The sequence below is a fragment of the Salvelinus sp. IW2-2015 genome, linkage group LG11 (genome assembly GCF_002910315.2).
Source record: "Salvelinus sp. IW2-2015 linkage group LG11, ASM291031v2, whole genome shotgun sequence".
In the NCBI taxonomy this organism is placed as follows: Eukaryota; Metazoa; Chordata; class Actinopteri; order Salmoniformes; family Salmonidae; genus Salvelinus; species Salvelinus sp. IW2-2015.
In genome coordinates, this window is record NC_036851.1 from 41,793,290 (window position 1) to 41,807,670 (window position 14,381).

Below are 14,381 nucleotides of genomic sequence, written 5' to 3' on the forward strand. Positions count from 1 at the left end.
TATTTTTTATAATTAATTTAATATGGAAATGTATATGAAAATGTTAATACACTATATATACAAAGGTATGTGAACACCCCTTCAAATTAGTGGATTTGGCTATTTCAGCCACACCCGTTGCTGACAGGTGTATTAAACCGAGCACACAGCCATGCAATATAATTTGACCAACATTGGCAGTAGAATGGCCTTAAGAGCTCAGTGACTTTCACCGTGGCACTGTCATAGGATGCCACCTTTCCAAAAAGTAAGTTTGTCACATTTCTGCCCTGGTCAAATTTAAGTGCTGTTATTGTGAAGTGGAAACGTCTAGGAGCAACAATGGCTCAGCCGTAAAGTGGTAGGCCACACAAGCTCATGGAACGGGACCGCCGAGTGCTGAAGCGCATACCCCGTATGTCCTCGGTTGCAACACTCACTACCGAGTTCCAAACGGCCTCTGGAAGCAACGTCAGCACAATAAATGCTCGTGGGGAGCTTCCTAAAATGGGTTCCCATGGCCGAGCAGCCCCACACAAGCCTAAGATCACCATGCCCAATGCCAAGCATCGGCTGGAGTGGTGGAAATTATATGAAAGCTCGCCACCGCCGGACTTTGGAGCCGTGGAAACGCCTGAATCGCGTTTAATCATCTGGCAGTCTGCCGGACTAAACTGGGTTTGTCAGATGCCAGGAGAACGCTACCTTCCCAAATGCAAAGTGCCAACTGTAATGTTTGGTGTTGGAGAAATTATGATCTGGGGCTGTTTTTCATGGTTCGGACTAGGCCCCTTAGTTCCAGTGTAGGGAAATCTTAACGTTACAGCCAGGCCTAATCGCACAACATCAGTGCCCAACCTCACTAATGCTCTWGTGGCTGAATGGAAGCAAGTCCCCGCAGCGATGTTCCAACATCTAGTGGAAAGCCTTCTCAGAAGAGTAGCAGCAAAGGGGGYGACCAACTCCATATTAATCCCCATGATTTTGGAATGAGATGTTCGACYAGCAGGTGTCCACATTCTTTTGGTTATGTAGTGTACATTCTAACAGAAAAATGAAGGCAGCATATTTATATGAGTTGGTTCAATACTCTTGTTTTGTTTGGTGGGTGGGTGTTTCATGTGTACATGGGGGTATATTGGTGAGTGAATGCAGGACTCATGGTTGCAATGGGATACGGTGATGTTGAAGAGGAAGAGGAGGCCACAGCCAGCAGCCAATGGGGCCCAAACAATCAAATCACAGGAGCACTAGGGTCCACCTTTCCCACTGCAAAAACACAAGTCAAACACAGAAGACATTTGGGATAAATGTTTTACAATGTTCAACCCCATTCAATAATGGAAAATCCTACTTTGATTATCCAAATCAACCCTATCAAAGATATGAGGGCATTTATATAATGAAAAGAATACATGTGATGATGATGATGTCAATAAATATTCTACCTTTGCACGACTTGGCAGTTGTAGAGCTGGGGCCTGATACACATCTAGATGTGTATAAGAGACAGGTTCAACCCCATTCAATAATGGAAAATCCTACTTTGATTATCCAAATCAACCCTATCAAAGATATGAGGGCATTTATATAATGAAAAGAATAATTGTGATGTTGATGATGTCAAATATTCTACCTTTGCACGACTTGGCAGTTGTAGAGCTGGTTAGCTCTATGGCTGTGGTCATTGGTGTAGTTGTCGTGGTTGTTGTTGTTGTTGTTGTTGTTGTTGTCGTAGGGGCTAAAAAGTGAGGTGTGTTAGCATGGATAACTTTCAGACTGTTAATAGGCTATAAAGAACCTCTGATTTAAAAAAACATTGATGTTTAGAACTTTATTATTCTGATACAATTGATTTATGTAATGTAGCCTAGCTAGCCTACTCACCTGGCCCAGCAAGGTGCATGGTCACCATCCCTTTTCTCTGTTAGATAATTCCGTTGGAGAGTTTCTGATATCGTTTGTGAATTTTTTTTGAAGGGAAGAAAGTACAAATTAGAGATTCAACAAATTTCTAAATACATTATTTCTTATTGAAGATGTCTTATTAATTTGTATTTGTATATATTATGGATCCCCATTACTCTTCCTGGGGTCCAGCAAAATTAAGGCAATTTATACAATTTTAAAAACATTACAATACATTCACAGACTGTGTACCCTCAGGCCCCTACTCCACCGCTACCACATATATACAGTACCAAATCTACGTGTACGTGTGTATAGTGGGTATGTTATCGTGTGTATACATGTGTCTGTGCCTATGTTTGTGTTGCTTCACAMTGTCATTCATTAAAAATGCAATTGCTGAACGTGATATATTTTATGATGGTTTACCAGGCTATAGCCTAAACAATAACTTTTACTTTAAAAATACACTTTAGACAAAACTACAACACTGAATTAATTTGGACAACAAATAAATTACAATTCAAAATAAAATTTAAATTGAATATAAAATGCTATATGGCAAGCCTATATAACGACACTGTATGATCTAGGCCTGTGAGAGTTCAAGTATTCTGGCAACATCAAATCGATGACTTTAAAAAGATCATCTGAAGGGAATGAACGTACTACAGTATAGTAATATGAAAAAGTCTGACTTACCTTGACAAAAGAACAGTATAACAAGTGTCTCCATCCACTTTTGGACSATTTTCATGTCTTTTTGCACAGCAACACTTTTAAGTTATTCTTCATGGGATGTAGAAACAGGTGTGTAGCCTAGACTCATTGTAGACACATTGACCACCTTTTACGCATGCGACTATATGCCTATCAACATAAATATTACGTCAGTCTTACTGGCCTACATGCTATAGTTATAATGACCTGTCTTTTGCCAATTTGTTGGCATAGTCGAATTTGTCGGCCGCATTATATTAGCAGTTTGGCCAACATCTCCAAATGTAAGCAAGGACATTACACTAGCACATAACGTTCTGAAAACCATGTTTCTGAGAGATTGGTGAGAGCTTGGTTGTCCTAAGGTTATTTTGCATACAACCTTCCCGTGCAGGATAGTTGCTTTGCTTTGGAACATTCTCAGCACATTTAAGAACTTGACAACAAAAATACAATTTCTTGGTATTTCATTACTTGAACAAAACATTTTCCTAAAGGTTCAAACATGGTTACATTTAATTTAAATGTTTGGTATTGTTCTAGGAATGTTATACAACTGGTTTGACATTGGGAATGTTCTCAAATAATTCAGAGAACGTTAAGAAACAACATTCTCCTGTGGGAATTTCAGTACTTCAGCAAAATGTTTTCTACAGGTTTTGTGATGGTTCTATTTAAAGTCATGTTCTCAAATTGTTTCAAGAACGTTAAGAAACAACGTTCTTCTATGGGAATTTCAGTACTTCAGCATAATGTTTCCAACAGATTTACTCATGGTTCTATTTAAAGTAATGTTCTCAAATTGTTCAGAGAACGTTATGAAAACTTTCAATAAAAAAACACAAGAAAACTTTAGTAATGTTCAGAGAACATTCTAAGAATGTTATTTAAAAAATTCCCTTCTCAGCGTCAACAAAACTCTCTCTATCCTCTATCTTGTTCAGTGTGTTGGCTGCGCCCACTAATTTGCCAGACCTGATCTTAATGAGTGCTTGTTCCCTTTGACATGGGCTATGTTTAAATAGACTAAAATGATCAGCTTTGCAAGCGTAAAAAAATATGGCATGCTAGCTCCATCCTGGTAGTGCAGTGGACTAATTCCATGGATAAAGAACCGAAAATTACAAGTTCCAATCTCACTGATGCCGCGTCACAATAAAAAAAAAAAAAGATGCGTTTATATGATTAATGCCTAAGGAAGTTAATTTCTCTGTGTCCTGTCTGTGCTTGGAGTAAAACTTGTTTTTTTACCCCAAATAAGCTAGCAGTGTTATTAAAAGACGTATTGAAATATTCAGTGAAAGTTTTAAGGAAGTTATTGAAAAACCTCAAAATAACATAATTTCTGTTCTCAGAGCATTAATAAAACCTCCCAGGAAAACTTTCAAGGAACCAGAGTAAAACGTTCTCAGAACCTACCTGCAACCTAAAAATAAACATTCCCAGAACAGGCGAAATAGTCATTTCTCAGGACTTTTAAAAAACGTTCCGTTTTACCGGTACTTAAGTGAAAATACTTTAAAGTACTACTTAAGTAGTTTTTTGGGGTATCTGTACTTTACTTTACTATTTATATTCTTGACAACTTTTACGTCACTACATTCCTGAAGTAAATGATGTACCTTTTACTCCATACATTTTCCCTGACACCCAAAAAGTACTTGTTACATTTTGAATGATTAGCAGGGCAGGAAAATGGTCCAATTCACTCACTTATCAAGATAACTTACCTGGTCATCCTACTGCCTCTGATCTGGTGGACTCACTAAACACAAATGCTTCATTTGTAAATTATGTCTGAGTGTTGAAGTGTTCCCCTAGCTATCCGTAAATTTAAAAAACAATAAAATGTTTCAGTCTGGTTTGCTTAATATAAGGAATTTGAAATGATTTATACTTTTACTTTTACTATTGATACTTAAGTATATTTTAGCAATTACATTTATATTTGATACTTAAGTATATTTCAATCCAAATACTTTCAGACTTTTACTCAAGTAGTATTTTACTAGGTGACTTTCACTTTTACTTTAGTCATTTTCTATGAAGGTATCTTTACTTTTACTCAAGTATGACAATTGGGTATTTTTTCCACCACTGAGGCTTTGTTCCCTCAACCAATGTGAAACCAAGAACATATGTTCCCACAACTTCCAAGGAACCACATTTGCTAGCTGGGGTGGCTGTGGGCATAACAACTGTTCCATTTGCGTTTCCATTTGAGAAATGCAATTAAGTGCTCCTCTCACCTTGTTCATGTTGCAATCATGTCTTGCGTCACCTCATGCTCTTCCTTGACATTGGAAAAGGAAAGAGCACTTTTACTTGCTTTAAAGTAGCCTAAAGTAACAAAAGATCTGAATGTCATGTTGAATGTCATTGCCTAATACTGTAGGACTATAAGTGACGCAATAACTCATAACCACAGGGGGATTGTGCATTGTGTTGGTGTGTTCTGTAGTTAGAAGGTGGGTGTCCAGGAAGAGCCAGTCAGACAGAGATATAGGGGCTCTGACAGTTAGCCAGTTTCCATCCCTTTGTATCTGTGTTGACTCACCTAACCCTCCATGGTGCTTTTTCTCTAATCCTACCTGGGCTTCCCTGTTTTACTCACAATGAGGGCTCTCCAACCCCAAACCAGATGTGAGTTGAGTTTGGTGTGTGTGTGTGTGTGTGTGTGTGTGTGTGGTGTGTGTGTGTGTGTGTGTGTGTGTTGTTGTGTGTGTGTGTGTGTGTGGTGTGTGTGTGTGTGTGTGTGTGTGTGTGTGTGTGTGTGTGTGTGTTGTGTGTGTGTGTGTGTGTGTGTGTGTGTGGTGTGGTGTTGTGTGTGTGTGTGTGATGACCGGGGGATGCCTGTGTGAGAGAGAAGAGTTCATTGAACATTTAGCACTACATTAGACAAACAGAGTGTGTGAGTTACTTGCCATTCAAATGTAGTTAGAAGAAGGCTCCTCTCATTTGAGATGGAACAGCAGCAGTATTAGGATCATTTCCCCTGCCCTTATAGGGGCTCTATGCATTGTGGGAAGGAAAGAGACAGAGAAGCTACAGTTGGGTGAACTAAGCATACAGTAAGTAGCAATGGCTGACAAGCTGTGATATAGCTTGCCTTGTCTGTCATCATTAGAGCTAGATAATCGACACAGACTGACACAGACAGACAGAGACACAGAACACACACACACACATGTTTTGCCTAATGTTTCGTCTAGCATTGTTTAATGAATTACTTGTGTAAGGTGAACTATATTTCAATGTTTCTTACAGTACTTAACCAATCATAGGGCAGCTAGTAGCCTAATGGTTAAGAGTGTTGGGCCTTAACATTTTGTTATTTGAAAACAATATATCGTTATTTTTTAAACAAGCCTTAGAAAGTTGGTTGCAATCTCAGTTTAATCAACCTGAAAAGACTCAAATATGCTAATTGCTCAAATGTTTAAAAAGGTATAATTTTTGTAAATTATATCATAAGTTGGACTGGTGGAGTTATGTCACACATGCAGCTAATACAGACATATGGAAATGTCTGCTCTACCCAAAATTACAACCAACTAATTGCAGCATTACCACAAAAATGGGATAGGCAAGTGGAAGGGGGGAAAAGTAAGGAACTTGTCTGTTGGCCCTGCATTAAATACCAAAAATGGTTAAAGACAATTGTGATGAATAAAAATATATACCAATTTAATTTAAGGACCAAAAATGTACAGATGTGACATATAAATTGCAAAATAGTTGGGAAGAGATGTTCGATGAACTGACTCCATGGAACATGGTTTATGAATTGACACGCAAAACGACGCCGGATTCAAAACTTCTCATTTTTCAATTAAAATTATTATTCAAAATTCTTGCAACAAATAGAATGTTATATATATGGGGGATACAATCTTCCCAGCTCTGCAGATTTTGCTGCGAGGAGGCAGAGTCATTAGATCATTTATTTTGGTATCAAATATGTAGCTCGTTTTTTTTCACAGGTCCAGGAATGAGATGGGAGGGGTTGAATGGAGCTGAAGGGTGGGACTAATAACAAGATAAACAATGTAAAACAAACGGGGACTGTAAAATGTATATAGGTTCAGACATTTGGTGAAATAGCACAGTTACAAATAGAAATCAAACTGGATGGACATCAGAAATAGAGGAAGGACTAAAAACAAGCAAAATATAACTATTGTAAAATGGATTGTGTCTGTAAGTGTGTATAATATGTATGAGCTGAAGGTAGAAGCCTAAGTGTTATTGTTTATTAGTTTACTCCAATTGGGGAGGGGTGGTAGGGTTWGCGGGGAATAATAAAGGGTATATTCTAAAAAAAAGTGTGTATATGTATGCATGTATATATGTGTATATGTATGAATATTTATGTATGTATATATATATATACATAAATATTCATACATATACACATATATATATATGTATATATATGTATATATATGTATATATATGTATATATACAGTGGGGAGAACAGTATATATATATATGTATGTATGTGGGTATGTGTATTTAAAGTACTATATAGATATATATATTTACCCCAAAAATATATGGGGGATTGGAAATGATGCAGACAATTACATTGATGGAAGCAACAATCTATCCGCAATATTAAAGCTGATCCACCCTTTAAAAAAAAGAGTGTTGGGCCATTAACCGAAATGCCACTGGTTTGAATCCCTGAGCCGACTACGTGAAAAATCTGTCGATGTGCCCTTAAGCAAATTGCTCCTGTAAATCACTTTGTATTAGAGTGTCTGCTAAATGTTTAAAAAAAAAAATTGTTAAAGTATTTAACCAAATGTGTGATATAAGGGATTGCTGTGTACAGTATATGATTGGCTTTTAATAATAGCTTTTTTTCGAAAAGCTATTTGTATCAATGTTAAGTATGGAGAAAATAAAAGAATGACAAATCTAAATAAAAGTGGTTCTTGCCACTGCTGTTGATTGCCTTTTGGTGTAACAATAGTAACAGAAATGGATGAGCCCTGTCACTGTCACGAATAACACCGAAGGTGGCTCCCCTTCCTGTTCGGGTGGCGCTCGGCGGTCGTCGTCACCGGTCTACTAGCTGCCACCGATCCCTTTTTCCTTTTCGTTTGTTTTTGTCTAATTGTTTTCACCTGTTCCTTGTTGGGGTTTTGGGATGYGTGTTATTTAAGTTTGTTTAGCCCGCTGGTGTTTGTGCGGGCTTGTTGTTATTTTGACGTATGTGGTGTTTGTGTTCTGTTGGGTTTTCGCTGTCCGGGTTTTTTAGTAACTATGGTTTTGGGTTTGTTGCACCTGTGTTTTGGGCTTCACCCATGTTTTTACTAGCCGAAAAGACATTAAAGCGTTTTTCCCGTCTACCTTCTGCTCTCTGCGTCTGACTCCACACCCATCTCTCTCCAGACGTTACAGTCACYCCCTGACCTTAGAGATCCTTTTTATGTCTCTATTTTGGTTTGGTCAGGGCGTGAGTTGGGGTGGGCATTCTATGTTTTGTTCTATGTTGTCCTTTTCTATGTGTTTGGCCTGGTATGGTTCCCAATCAGAGGCAGCTGTCAATCGTTGTCTCTGATTGAGAACCATACTTAGGTAGCCTGTTCCCACCTGTATTGGTGGGTAGTTGTTTTCTGTTTTGTGTTGTTTCACCTGACAGGACTGGTTCGTTTCTTACATTCTCCTTGTTATTTTTGTTTCGTGTTCTGTTATATTAAAATATTAACATGGACACTTACCACGCTGCGTGTTGGTCCGATCTTGACTACTCTTCATCAGACGAAGAGGAGGAGCGTTACAAGCCCAAGTTAACAATTATATTGTCAGAGGGAAATATAAAGAAATACAAGTATGAGACTACAAATACTACAAATGATGAGAATAGCAGAAATATAAAAAYWTATATCTTCAACCATAGTTACATTAGATTCTGTACACAGGATTAACTATACTATATATTATATATGTGTTTAAGTAAATATAGTACTATTGTTCTGATCACAATATCATTGTTTCATTGTTTCATTCTCTTTTCAAATATCTTTCAAAGCAAATAAAAGAGAAACATTTTAGGAGCGCTATTGTGCTAAATGTAATTCTAATATTACATTGATAAATATTACATTGAGTGTTTGTTCAAGTGTATATTTATGTGTGATATACATTATTTGTACTATGCTCAAACAGAAATCATGGATTAAATGACAGGATTACTTTTCAGTTATAGTTTTCACTGTCAAGTAATATTATGCTCCGGCAACAAGCATTCATATTTCTTGTAAAGTTATTAGTATTCTTAGAATATCTTCAGATTCTATGAAATGTTCAGCACGTCTCTCTTCAGGATAATGGACAGTCCAGCGGGCATCATCTATGTAGCCAAGTGATCATAGGGTCCAGGGGGCAGCAATAGAAGGAACAGGGAAGCCGCGGAGTAGTCGTTATTACGCTAGTACGCGGGCGACACGGCGTTTAAAGTTAGTAGCCCGGGGCTAGTAGAAGCGTCTGCTCCGACGTCCGAAGGAGGCCGGTTGAAGGCACAGCGGATGGAGTATTCGTRGGCAGACCTGTCGTGGTGGTGCGGCGGGGCGCCGTGTCGACTAAGGATGCAAGCCAGATGGCGAAAGAGGTATTGTAGTTGTAGTAATTTACAGACAGTTACCAGGCAATGTGTTAAACTAAATCCACACTAAGATTATCCCATCCCAATTAGTGATGTCTCGTTCTCTCTTTTGGAGAACCAAGGCTATGTCTGTAACCCCAATGTTATGTAACTAGTTACGTTGACACAATATACGTCCCAGCAGTTTAAACATTATTTAACAGGTTTTCTGTTGTGTTTCAGGCTGTGGCTCCAAGGTTGTCTGGCCGTTGGTTGGAGTGCTGCTGGCCCTGGCTGTGGCTTTGATCTCCACACTGTACTACTTCAGCAGTGAGTCTCTTCTCTCCTTCCTTACCTGCCGATAAAGTAATATAGAATAACCAACAAGGAATGAGCTCCAGTGCTGTTTCTAATTAGCATAGTCAATTATCAAAGATGCTGGTCATACAGGGCCAAAGACATACTTGAGATGCGGATGCTTAACTTGGACTTTTGCATAAAATGTGCATTGTTGTCAAAGGAATATTTTTGTCAAAACTTGAGTTACAAGTATGGATAACAAATTAGGAACCCAGGCTCAGAGGCCTTAACAGACACAAACAACATTTCACATGTTTGACAAAGCAAAGGCAATAAAGTACATTTGGGCGTAAACAACAATATCCAAATGTACGCATTCTATATGGGATATCGATATACATGGAGGAGGCAGTAAAGTATTCATGTTTATTACAGTTTTTGTATGTAGCACATAAAAAATAATATATATTATAGTTACTCTGCTGTTGTTCTGAATTCGTTTTTTGCATGTGCTACAGGACTACCCAAAAAGTGTCGACATCAGTTTGCCAAGTAAGTTCTCATGTGTAAACTTCACAAATCTGTGATGACATCTTCCTCTTCTCCTCTCCTCCTCTCCCCTTTTCTCACAACACGATGAAATATATCTTCCTGCTGCTCTATCAATCTCGGGGACTTCATCTTTTTCTCAGAAGTAGATCTGAGCCTGTATTCATAAAGTGTCTCAGAATAGGATCAGTTTGGCCTTTTAGATCACAATGAATACGATTACATGTGATTGATCACTTTCTCTATAATTGACACTGTCTTTGTCTCTGTATTCATCTCTGTGTATTTGACTTTCTTTGATTGTTTGTATCTGCCTCACAGGAAAGGACCATTGGAGTAATTCAGAGCGCCCACACTGCAGACGCAGAGACAGTGCTGTATTTACTGTATGTGTCCTTACAGGGATCTCCTTCCACTTTATGAATCTGAAGACTGTTTTATCATCATCTTACTTTTCTATTCTTTGTTCATTACAACGATGAACCAACCTGAAGTTCCAACTGTCTAAAAGAAAACATTTAGGATTCTGTTCACAATGTTAACGTCTCTGGCTATGGATTTGTAATTAAGGGGATGTATCATATATAAAACCTTTATATTGAAGCAGTATTACTCTGGTATGTGCTAGTATTGCACCAATGCTATACATTCTGCTGCGGTAGCCTAATGTTATGATTATTGGATTTGTGCAACATGTATTGATGATAAATAAAAGKTGTAAAAAACAAAAAAWATAGAATGACTTAATGTCTACATACTGTCAWCTTATCACAGGGACCAGACGTGTGTGTGGTATTTCCTTGTTTAGCTGTTGAGTAGGAGACTTTTAATCTCACTGTGTGTGTTTAAACACAGAAACATAATCAAGCCTGCTCTCCACTATTTCACTTCACATTGCGGAGAGCAGGGACATTKTGTAACACTGTATATAAAAAGTATTTARTGATGTTAACCACAATYTTAGTCTACATGATAAACACACAAAGATAACGATTGTATAAAACAGCATGCACACCTTTAMCATTTGAATGGMGTGATAAAAACATCTGTCGTCGGTGGTTCTTTGGGTCTCGACGAGTGAACAAGACCCTTTCCTGTGTGACAGAGAAAGAGAAAGAGGAGAGAGAGAGGAGAGAGAGCGCGCTGTGCACGTTGAGATGCTTTTGCTCTCTCTATCTCGTTGTTCTTTAAACTTTGAGTCCCTCATCTTGACGCTGAAACAAAACAACCGCAGAGCGACCACAGACCACGCCACAGGCAGAGAGAGAGAGAGAAAAAAAGGAGAAAGAGAAAAAGGAGAGAGAGAGAGAGAGAGAGAGAGACGACATGTGTACATTGTCGTCAGACAATACAAAACCCTTAACTTTATTTCAACTCCTGTCATTGCATTGAATGTCTGTCACATTGTTTATTTTTGATGTTGTGTCCTAACAAAAGAAATGGGCAAAGTTGACTGCAGTGGTTGATGGTGGAATTGGGCATCAGAAAAGTGTACATAGAATTTTTGTTCATAGCTACACTTTATTTTACAGTGGTTATTACCTAATCACTTTGTAATAATTACAATTTGGTTTCTTTGGGATTAATTGAAAAAATCATCACTCGTATTTGATATAGTAGCTGACAAACTATGTTTCTTTGGCATTGCTATCATATTATTTCCTATTAAATAAATAGGAAACACTTTAATTTACACTCTTGGGTAACACTTGGGTAACACACTAAAGAATTACTCAGTTCACTTAAATCAAGCATTCTATGTACTCTGTTTATCAACATGTTCTGGTTTAGAGCACACGTTCACAACAGTCCTAAGCCATTGCATCTATCTGGAATGCTAAGTGGTTTTAATCATGGTACTCCATTCTGTTTATTTATTTATTTATTTTGTTTATCTGTCGCCCCCAGCCGCGAACTCAGGCTCTGTGTGTAGTTAACCGACCCTCTCTGCCCATTCATCACCATTTTACCTGTTGTTGTTTTAGCTGATTAGCGGTTGTTGTCTCACCCGTTGTTGTCTTAGCTAGCTCTCCATATCAACACCTGTGATTACTTGATGCCTCGCTTTATGTCTCTCTCATATGTCAATATGCCTTGTATACTGTTGTATAGGTTAGTTATCATTGTTTTAGTTTACAATGGAGCCCCTAGTTCCACTCATTATACCTCTGATACCTCCTTTGTCCCACCTCCCACTCATGCGGTGACCTCACCCATTATAACCAGCTTATCCAGAGATACAACCTCTCTTATCATCACTCAGTGCCTGGGCTTACCTCCGCTGTACCCGCACCCCACCATATCCCTGTCTGTACATTATGCCCTGAATCTATTCTACCACGCCCAGAAATCTGCTCCTTTTATTCTTTGTCCCCAACGCTCTAGGCGACCAGTTTTGATAGCCTTTAGCCGTACCCTCATCCTACTCCTCCTCTGTTCCTCGGGTGATGTGGAGGTAAACCCAGGCCCTGCGTGTCCCCAGGCACCCTCATTTGTTGACTTCTGTGATAGAAAAAGCCTTGGTTTCATGCATGTCAACATCAGAAGCCTCCTCCCTAAGTTTGTTTTACTCACTGCTTTAGCACACTCCGCCAACCCTGATGTCCTTGCCGTGTCTGAATCCTGGCTTAGGAAGGCCACCAAKAATTCTGAGATTTCCATACCCAGCTACAACATTTTCCATCAAGATAGAACTGCCAAAGGGGGAGGAGTTGCAATCTACTGCAGAGATAGCCTGCAAAGTTCTGTCAAACTTTCCAGGTATATACTTTAACAGTTTGAACTTCTCATTTTAAAAAGTAACCTCTCCAGGAATAAGTCTCTCACTGTTGCCGCCTGCTACCGACCCCCCTCAGCTCCCAGCTGTGCCCTGGACACCATTTGTGAATTGATCGCCCTCCATCTAGCTTCAGAGTTTGTTCTGTTAGGTGACCTAAACTGGGATATGCTTAACACCCCGGCAGTCCTACAATCCAAGCTTGATGCCCTCAATCTCACACAAATCATCAAGGAACCCACTAGGTACAACCCTAAATCCATAAACATGGGCACCCTCATAGACATTATCCTGATCAACTTGCCCTCCAAATACACCTCCGCTCTTTTCAATCAGGATCTCAGCGATCACTGCCTCATTGCCTGTATCCACTATGGGTCCGCGGTCCAACGACCACCCCTCATCACTGTCAAACGCTCCCTAAAACACTTCTGCGAGCAGGCCTTTCTTATCGACCTGGCCCGGGTATCCTGGAAGGATATCGACCTCATCCCGTCAGTCGAGGATGCCTGGTCATTCTTTAAAAGTAATTTCCTCACCATCTTAGATAAGCATGCACCGTTCAAAAAATGCAGAACTAAGAACAGATATAGACCTTGGTTCACTCCAGACCTGACTGCCCTCGACCAGCACAAAAACATCCTGTGGCGGACTGCAATAGCTTCGAATAGTCCCCACGATATGCAACTGTTCAGGGAAGTCAGGAACCAATACACTCAGGAAAGCAAAGGCTAGCTTTTTCAAGCAGAAATTCTCATCCTGTAGCTCTAACTCCCAAAAGTTTTGGGACACTGTAAAGTCCATGGAGAACAAGAGCACCTCCTCCCAGCTGCCCACTGCACTGAGACTAGGTAACACAGTCACCACTGATAAATCCATGATAATCGAAAATTTCATTTCTCAACGGCTGGCGATGCCTTCCTCCTGGCTACTCCAACCCCGGCCAACAGCTCCGCCTCCCCCGCAGCTACTCGCCCAAGCCTCCCCAGCTTCTCCTTCACCCAAATCCAGACAGCAGATCCAAAACCTGGACCCGTACAAATCAGCTGGGCTAGACAATCTGGACCCTCTCTTTCTAAAACTATCCGCCGCCATTGTTGCAACCCCTATTACCAGCCTGTTCAACCTCTCTTTCGTACCGTCCGAGATCCCTAAAGATTGGAAAGCTGCCGCGGTCATCCCCCTCTTCAAAGGGGGTGACACCCTAGACCCAAACTGTTACAGACCTATATCCATCCTGCCCTGCCCTATCTAAAGTCTTCGAAAGCCAATAATAAACAGATCACTGACCATTTCGAATCCCACCGTACCTTCTACGCTGTGCAATCCGGCTTCCGAGCCGGTCACGGGTGCACCTCAGCCACGCTCAAGGTACTAAACGATATCATAACCGCCATCGATAAAAGACAGAAATCGATGAAGTTGGAGACTTTTATTTCCCTCACCAACTTTAAACATCAACTATCTGAGCAGCTAACCGATCGCTGCAGCTGTACATAGTCCATCTGTAAGTAGCCCACCCAATCTACCTATCTCATCCCCATACTGTTTTTATT

At 39.7% G+C, this 14,381-nt stretch overlaps 1 long non-coding RNA gene across 1 annotated transcript; it reads left to right on the forward strand.

Annotated features, from left to right (window-relative positions):
* The first annotated feature begins 9,441 nt into the window (after positions 1–9,441).
* LOC111970659 (uncharacterized) lies at positions 9,442–10,758 on the forward strand. The gene is made up of 3 exons (XR_002878143.2): positions 9,442–9,530; positions 10,019–10,052; positions 10,371–10,758. It is a non-coding gene; the product is annotated as an uncharacterized lncRNA (long non-coding RNA).
* The last annotated feature ends 3,623 nt before the right edge of the window (positions 10,759–14,381 follow it).